This window comes from Teleopsis dalmanni, chromosome X, assembly GCF_002237135.1.
Source record: "Teleopsis dalmanni isolate 2A chromosome X, ASM223713v2, whole genome shotgun sequence".
Classification (NCBI taxonomy): Eukaryota; Metazoa; Arthropoda; class Insecta; order Diptera; family Diopsidae; genus Teleopsis; species Teleopsis dalmanni.
The window spans coordinates 97,755,054-97,763,406 of NC_051848.1; positions in this window are offsets into that span (position 1 = coordinate 97,755,054).

Genomic DNA, 8,353 nt, shown 5'->3' on the forward strand with positions numbered 1-8,353 from the left:
CAAGGTCCTCACAAGAAAATTTATTTGGTGAGACACTGTCACTACCGTTCCTTCCCCATTCACTATTAAAGCGTTCTGGGCGTCGAAGACATTAAGTTACTGTAAAAGCCACATTCTGTTTTCGACATCCTTATATAGATACACGTCACTATTGAAACCATGTGTGCTATACCCTGTGCAACCTGGTTTCAGTCACTGTTAAGACCTTGAATCTCGCTTACCTTAAACAATACAATGGTGCCGCTGTATACATATATATATATAAGGTTTCTATAAGGCATACGTGTAGTTAATTATTTATTTATATAAAGAAAATATTGAAAGATTTAAAATTATATCACTTGTAATTTCTTAGACTTAGTTCACAAAATAATCCATGCATGTCAGTTTCGCTGTTAAATAATCAAGAGTTTATATAATCCACTTCGCGGTCAAATAATCAAGAGTTTATATAATCCACTTCGCGGTCAGGAAAACAAGGGAGCTTCTCCTTGGTGCTCGTACTTTTTATATCGTCAACGATCGACGGTGCCCTCCATAAATGCGTTAAAGTTCATTGACCTCTACAATGCACCGAGCGAAAGTCCAGCTTTATGGCGAATTCTCATCTCAGAATAAATTGGAAGCTTGAAGTGGTTTTTTGCTTGAGCTTTGATCCAGGTTCACACCTTTACCCAAAAGCTTTATTTTTTTCTGGTTATTTTTTAGCAAAATGTGTTTCTTATTTTGTGACGATCAAAATGTTTTATTCTAGTTATTATTAAAAAATACAAAAACTGATGGTATTCCAGGCGATAACTCAAGGCATGTATAATTTTCTTCTATTTAATTATATTTGCTTACATGTTATCAATTCATTTTCGTATAATTTTATGATATTTCAAATGTATCAGTTTTGCTGCTGCGGGTGTGGATTCTTGTGAGTTGCTTGTCATAATATAAATAAATTAAACAATCTTTATTCTTTAAATTCCTAAATTAAGTCAACGAAATTGTCGAAAATGGTGACAGCAGAACTCATGTGAACAAAGCATTCCCACGAAAACTGCCAACTTGCAGTTTATTCCGTCAGAATACATTGTATTTGAGTTGCACTTATGAGGTAGTCATATGATATGTTGTGATTCCTAAGTGTATTAAAGTAAAAAAACACCGTTGTTGTTTTTTTCTTTATTATTAATTTATTGTTATAGTTAAATAGAATATGCAGTTTTAAAAGAAAGGACTGTCTACTTGCTTGCTCCTTAGACAAGCTGACGATAATAACAGTCAATGTGTTTATTATTTTGCAGAACACAAATAATTTGCTTAACTTCTGATTCGATGCCACTGTACAACAGTATCACTCTCAGAAAAGTTGCACAAGTTTTGTGTAAACATGATTTTAAAGTAATTCAAATATTTCTATTTATTTCTATTGTTTTACAATATTCACTTCATCAATTTTTAGTATACATTTTTGTATTATTTACAATATCTTTCCTTTTCACAAGTGCGGTTTAAATTTATATTAACGCGGGTTGAATTAAAAACTACAAATCAACTCGAGAACAGTCAGCGTTACAACGCTACTGAGCCCAAGAGCACTCTGGACTAATGCTTACTGTCTTTTTAAACATAACTAGTAAGAGTCTTACCTATGCTGGATGCCGCAAATTCAAGGTACCCCAATTACTTCAATTTAATTATTATTATTCGATGTTATTGCAACTTTTAATTATTTTATTTTCAATGTCGCTTTCAGTTTGACACTATTATCAAATATTAACCCATTAAGTACCAGGCATGTTCAAACTTGGAATTTTATGGTGGAATTTTCAGAAAGGTCTTATTTTACGTTAAAAATAATCCCTGCAAAATCAAACTTTTTTTTGAAAAGTAGTTTTCCGGAAAAGTGCCGTGTGGTCAACCACACGCTGGGACCCATAGCACATTTTTCCCTCTTCAATAGTACAAACTTTTTTATATGTATTTTGTTCGCAAATATGGTATTTAGTTACTTTTATGGTGAAGTAAGTATCATTGTAAGTTGTATAAAGTACTCGTTTAGTATAAAATTCAATGCTTTATGCTTTTCAAATATTTATTAATCAAAAATTATTTTAAATTATTACATATGTATTATATTATGTAAAAGGGAATAAGTTAATTTGCGTCATTGTCTACGATCAATGTAATATTGTTTATTTTTATGGAAAATTTTAAAGCAATTTTCCACAGGACCATTTAAAAGGCACTTTTCATATATAAAAACTGTGGCTTTTGGTGTACGTAAAATACAGTGGTGGCGATTTTGAGTTTTTATGGGAGTGTGCATACCGGTTACACGTGGTAAATTTTCCAGAAGATAAACATCTACTGCTGCACTATGACTTTCCTTTTTCAAATCATCGTAAGTGGTAGCTTCTGTAATGAACATTGAATTCTCTAATGCAAGAAGAAGGTATTCTAATACAATGATATTCCTAAAGTCTAACTGAGGCATCGGTTTTGTGTTGATAGATGCAGCGACAAAGCAATTTAGTTTCCAAGCGTTTACTACAGCGCTATCTAAACACTGTACTCATAATGGCCACCAACCCTTTTTGCTTCTATTCCCGATACGATAGTTAGCAACTCCAATGTCATGTAAATCGACGCCGCCCATGTGTCGGTAGTAGCTGTTTATAACTTGAGACTGCGGGACACCAACCTCTGCTATAGTGTTGCACATTTACTATGGGTTCGACGGAGTCATACAGAATGTTGCAATGGATACTCACAATGGCTCAATAATTCCTTTACAACAAATGCACCACCATAATCTTGTGCATTTGATTCATATATAATTTCCGTAGTCAATCATTTCGACTTGTCCGATTCACCAGTAACATTATCAGGTGGCAAACATTATTATTCAATAGGTAGCGTGGTATCACTTTGCAGTAATAAGTCATCCTCGCTTCAATTGTCAATAATATGCAATAGTTCCTGATTTCTTAGATGTCTTGGGCACGACATTATAATTTCTTTATAATGAAAAACTGACGATAGAACTTTTAGAATGAACAAATGAACAAAAGCCCTGTATAAATCAATCAAATTCAGACTAACTCAACCAGCAATTAAATATCAAAATAGATTTATTACTATTATGCGTACCACACGGAGGTACGAAATGGGTTAACAGAAAACCAAAACTCAGCATTTCTTCTCGCCAAACTAAGGGGCTGACCTTTGGTTATGATTGAATAAACAAGCAGTTCTTCATAGTCTGGACGCGAAAATTCAATAGCATATAAAGCATTTGCCTGAGCCTTTCCACTCACAACAGATATGAGTTGCACTGAGGAACTACTGAGTAAATGACTCCTCCACCACCAGATTCAACAGTCCCTCTTGAATTACAACTTAATTACAATCACAACTTAAGTAACATAATATTAACATAAATAAGTATAACATTTTTTTTATAAATTCAACAATTTTTTAAACAACTTCATATAATTTTTTTTATAATTTCTTTGATTGGTATTTTTTTTCATTTAATTTATTTTTGTTTTTCAATGTTCTCTTTGAGACATTTTTGTTTTGTTTTGTTCACAAATCTTGAGTTTTTCTTTCCTTTAATTACAGTAAACATAATTTGCAATAATTTACAAGTATGCATTTAATATGTTTATTTTATTTGCCTTGTATTTTATGCTTTTCTTTCTTTAATTCATATACATATATATTTCACGTTTCTTGTAATTTTTTCTAAATATATAATATAGTAATAGTTAATTAATTATTTAATTATGGAATATATTTCAATAGTCACTTTATTTAAAAATCGACTCAATATAAATTTATCATTTTTGCGTTTTTATATATTTTTTAAAATTCTTTTTTGCCATTTCATTAAATTCAATTCCAAAACTTAGCAACAATTTTTCTGTGTTTTATTTTTTTTTCGTTTTTAATTATGATTATAAATATAGGGTTTATATATATATAAACCCTTTATGCATTGTAAAAAAAGTGAGTTCGAAGATATTCCTAGTTTATGACCAAACTGGAACACTGAGCACTTGCACCCCTCACCTTTTTTTTTTTTACCCACGGTTCGATGGGTTTGTTAAATTGAAAAGAAATTAAAAATCAACAACTGATATTTGGTTATGCACGTGAACGCACGAACAGAAGTTTTTTTATTGCAAGTATAAAAAAAATCGCAACAACAAAGTAAAAGCATGTTCTTAAAAAAAATACAAATGTTGCAAATAAATTGTTACAATTGACTTTTCTATCATGATACAAAACATTTGTTACAATTGATTTTTCTCTACTTTAGAAAAAAACATTAGTTAATATTCATATACAAAAAAAAACATTATGATGCCAAGTTGGCTTAACATCCCGGCCCCTATTGAAATATTAAATTTCAATTAATTGGAAGAAGTGCCAACTTAACAATAGGACGTCGTAAAACTGTTGTTGGTGTTGTTGTTGCTGTTGTTGTACTTGTTGCTGATGCTGTTGTTTTTGACTATTATGCGATGATATTGTTGAGGTAACTAAAGGTACTAGTTCAGGTACCAATTGTACAGCATTTGCTTCAGAAGCACCAGAAGTTATTTGTTGTATGGTATGCATAGTTGGTGTTTGATGAGGAATCAGAATAGGTTTTATTTCTTGCTTAACTTGCGTTAATATACCCGCAGTAATTTGAGGATGTGGCACAGGTGGTGGTGGCATAACTGCATCTGGTTGGTTCATTTTCATATGACGCTTTAAATTTCCACGTTCAACAAAAGCTTTACTACATAATGTGCACGCATGTGGCTTAACAATAGAATGTGAACGCATATGTGAAACAAGATGACCTTTGCATATGAAGTTCTTAGGGCATTTTTCACATGCAAAAGGTCTTTCGCATTCTTACCTTTTGTATGACTACGTTGATGAAATAGAAAATTTCCTTTAAGAGGAAATGATTTGCCGCAAGTTTCACAAGCAAATGGTCGATCACCAGTGTGACACCGTGACATATGATTAATAAGATGTTCTTTACGCGTAAATGGTTTATTACAGACATTGCAGCAGTGTGGATTGTCACTAGAGTGTTGCCGCATATGATTGTTCAAATGTTCTTTACGTGTAAAAGTTTTCTGGCAATATTCGCACTTGTGCGGTGAATCGCCAGTATACAAGCGTATATGATTTGTAAGATGTTTTTTCCGAGTAAATGTTTTACTACAGTATGTACATTTATGCGGCGATTTGTCCGTGTGCTGTCGTACATGGTTCGTAAGATGTTCTTTTCGAGTAAAAGTTTTGGTACAATAGGTGCACTTGTGGGGTGATTCGCCTGTATGCTGACGGATACGATTGACCATATGATCTTTGCGAGTGAACGCTTTTGTGCAATAAGTGCACTTAAACGGTGTCTCACCGGTATGTTGACGTATATGGTTAACGAGATGTTCCTTACGCGTAAAAGTTTTTATACAATAGGTGCAACGATGCGGTGATTCACCAGTATGTTGACGTACATGATTCAACAAATGCACCTTACGTGTGAAGATCTTTGAACAGAAATCACAGCGATGAGATTTTTCACCGGTGTGCCAAAGGATGTGATTAGTAAAATGTTCTTTTCTGCTAAAACTTTTACCACAAATTTTTAAATATGTAAAAATAGGCCCAGCAAAATCGACGCCTGTAACTGTGAAAGGTCTACTTGGTGTAACCCTTTCCTTTGGTAAAGGTGCCATTATTTGATTGGTTAATTTGGGTTTATATCGTGCGCAATGGACACATTTTTTTATAACTGAAGTTGCTAATGATTTGCAATTTATTATCCAAAAAAGTTGTTGAATAGTTGCAACTAATGCACGAGGGCCAACATGATAGTTAACTCGATGAAAGTACATTACCAGATTTCGAACAAATGGTTCATCCTTTGGTAACAAGAATTGATGTTTAAATGTTTCTGGTGTATCAGCATTTGTTAGACGACCTCCTACACGTAATAAGAAACAATCTCCGCTTTTATCAATGAATGGCGCTTATGTGGCTAAATTACCTTTAACATGACCCACCTGTTCCTATTGTTTAATTTCATCATTAAATCTGTATTGTTGAGTTACCCACACTACTATATGAAGAGCATTGTCGAGCTCAGTAGCAGAAATGTATTCATTTTTCATTCGAGTTTTAAAGCGGATAACGTATGCTATTACTCTTAAGCATGTTAAGTAATTACTAATATTGTTTATTTTAAGCAAAATGTATGATACGGGTTTATTTTCAACTATGAATGCCGTTTTTTTCTTTCTAAATTGACTTCTTCATCTGTCAATGAATACGAAGTAAATTCTAAAAGCCAATCAATTTTTGAACTGTTGAGGAACGATGGTCCCGTTAGCCATTGGGACTTAACTAAATCTCGCGTAGAACATCCACGAGATGCTAGATCTGCTGGGTTTAATTCTGATGGAATATATCTCTATTCAAAGCCATTAGTCAATTCTTGTATTTCTGCTACTCTATTTCCAACAAATGTTGATAATGTTGAAGAATGAGTATGAATCCAATGCAACGTAATTTGTGAATCCGTCCAAAGAAATACGTTAGCAAAATACCTTTTGAAATGAGGTTGAAGTTGATGCCAATATTTAGACAGAAGGTGAGACGCGCAAAGCTCTAAACGGGGAAGTGACCGTTGTTTCAAGGGAGCAATTTTAGATTTGGAAGTCACGAGTTTGGTAGATATATTGCCAATTGCATCCGTGCATTTAAAATATATGCAGCAACCATAAGCCTTTATTGAAGCGTCAGCGAATCCATGAACTTCTATACTGACTGGATTTAACATTAAAGCAAAACGAGGAATTTTGAAAGTAGATATTTGTTCAAAATTGTTGATAATTTCTCTCCACGCCTGTGAAATTGTATCAGGTACTGCGTCATCCCAATCATACTTCAATATCCACAGTTTCTAAAGAAGTATCTTAGCCTTTATAGTAATCGAACTAATCAACCCCATGGGATCAAATAATGCTGCAACTGTAGATAAGATTGATCGCTTGGAAACGGTATTTGAAGAATCATTCAATTTAAAATCGAACGTAAAATAATCATCAATTGGACACCAAATTACACCAAGTGCACTAGTTAGATCACTATTAGTAGTGATGGAGCACGCTGCCCACTGCAAGGATGTCATTTAGTGAGATCTGTGATGCCGTTTTGAAAGAAGCATCGAACACCACGCGTAACTTAGTTGATTCACTACTTGACTTCAGCACGCAATGATGCGGAATATAATAATGAGGTATTGATAAATTTCGACTATGAATCAATGACATGTGTCCCAATTCTTCGTATTCTTTTATGAATTTTGAATATTCTTCTTTGAGTTGAATATTCTTTTCAAGGCTTTTTTCCAAAGCATAAAATCGACGTAACGCAATATCTTTAGAGTTACCTAATAAATCTGTACTATTTTTAAATGGTAGTTTTACCATAATTCTTCCATTACAGTTTACAGATACATTATCAGTAAAATGTTGTTCACACATGATTTGCTCCTCTGACCACTTCTGACGTTTATTAGAGACGTCTTCTAATTACCACATTTTTTCAATATTTTTGTTCAAAGCTTCGATTGAAGTGATGGTGCAATGACTAACTTCTTCAATCGATTTATGTGACGAAACATACCTTCCGGATACAATCCAACCAAATTCAGTATTTTGTAAAATTGGCAAGTTTTTACCCAAAGACATTCGACCTTGCGTTAACAACAAAAAGAAAACTTCTGCTCCAAGTAACATATCAATACCTTCAGGGACATTAAATTCTGGATCTGCAAGTTCCATATGTGATGGAATATTTAAATCTTTCATCGAAAATGCTTTACCTGAATGATAGCTACTTATGTTCTTTGAAATGAGAAAATCTAGTGATGTTTCAAACTCGGTTATCCGTGATCGGATTGTAGTTTGCGTATTATGTTGAATTTTCAGCACAGAAGAACCAACACCAACGATATCTACTTCAGATCTCGACCTTTTTAAATTTAGAGCCCGTGCTAGAGAATCGGTAATGAAATTCACTTGCGAACATGAATCTAAAAGCGCTCGGCCCATTTGGTACGTTCCGGTAGAATCTTTTATAAGAATTAGTGCTGTTGCTAAAATAATGGTACTATTTGTCTTCTTAACACTCCTTTGTGAAGTAGCATGTGTAACTGGATTACTAAGTCGATCATTTCTTGAGGATGAAATGTTAGAATTTACAAACGTATTTAAATCATGTTTGTGGAGCAACGTATGATGACGTTGCTTACAAAATCGACAAGAATATTTTGAGCTGCATTGTGATA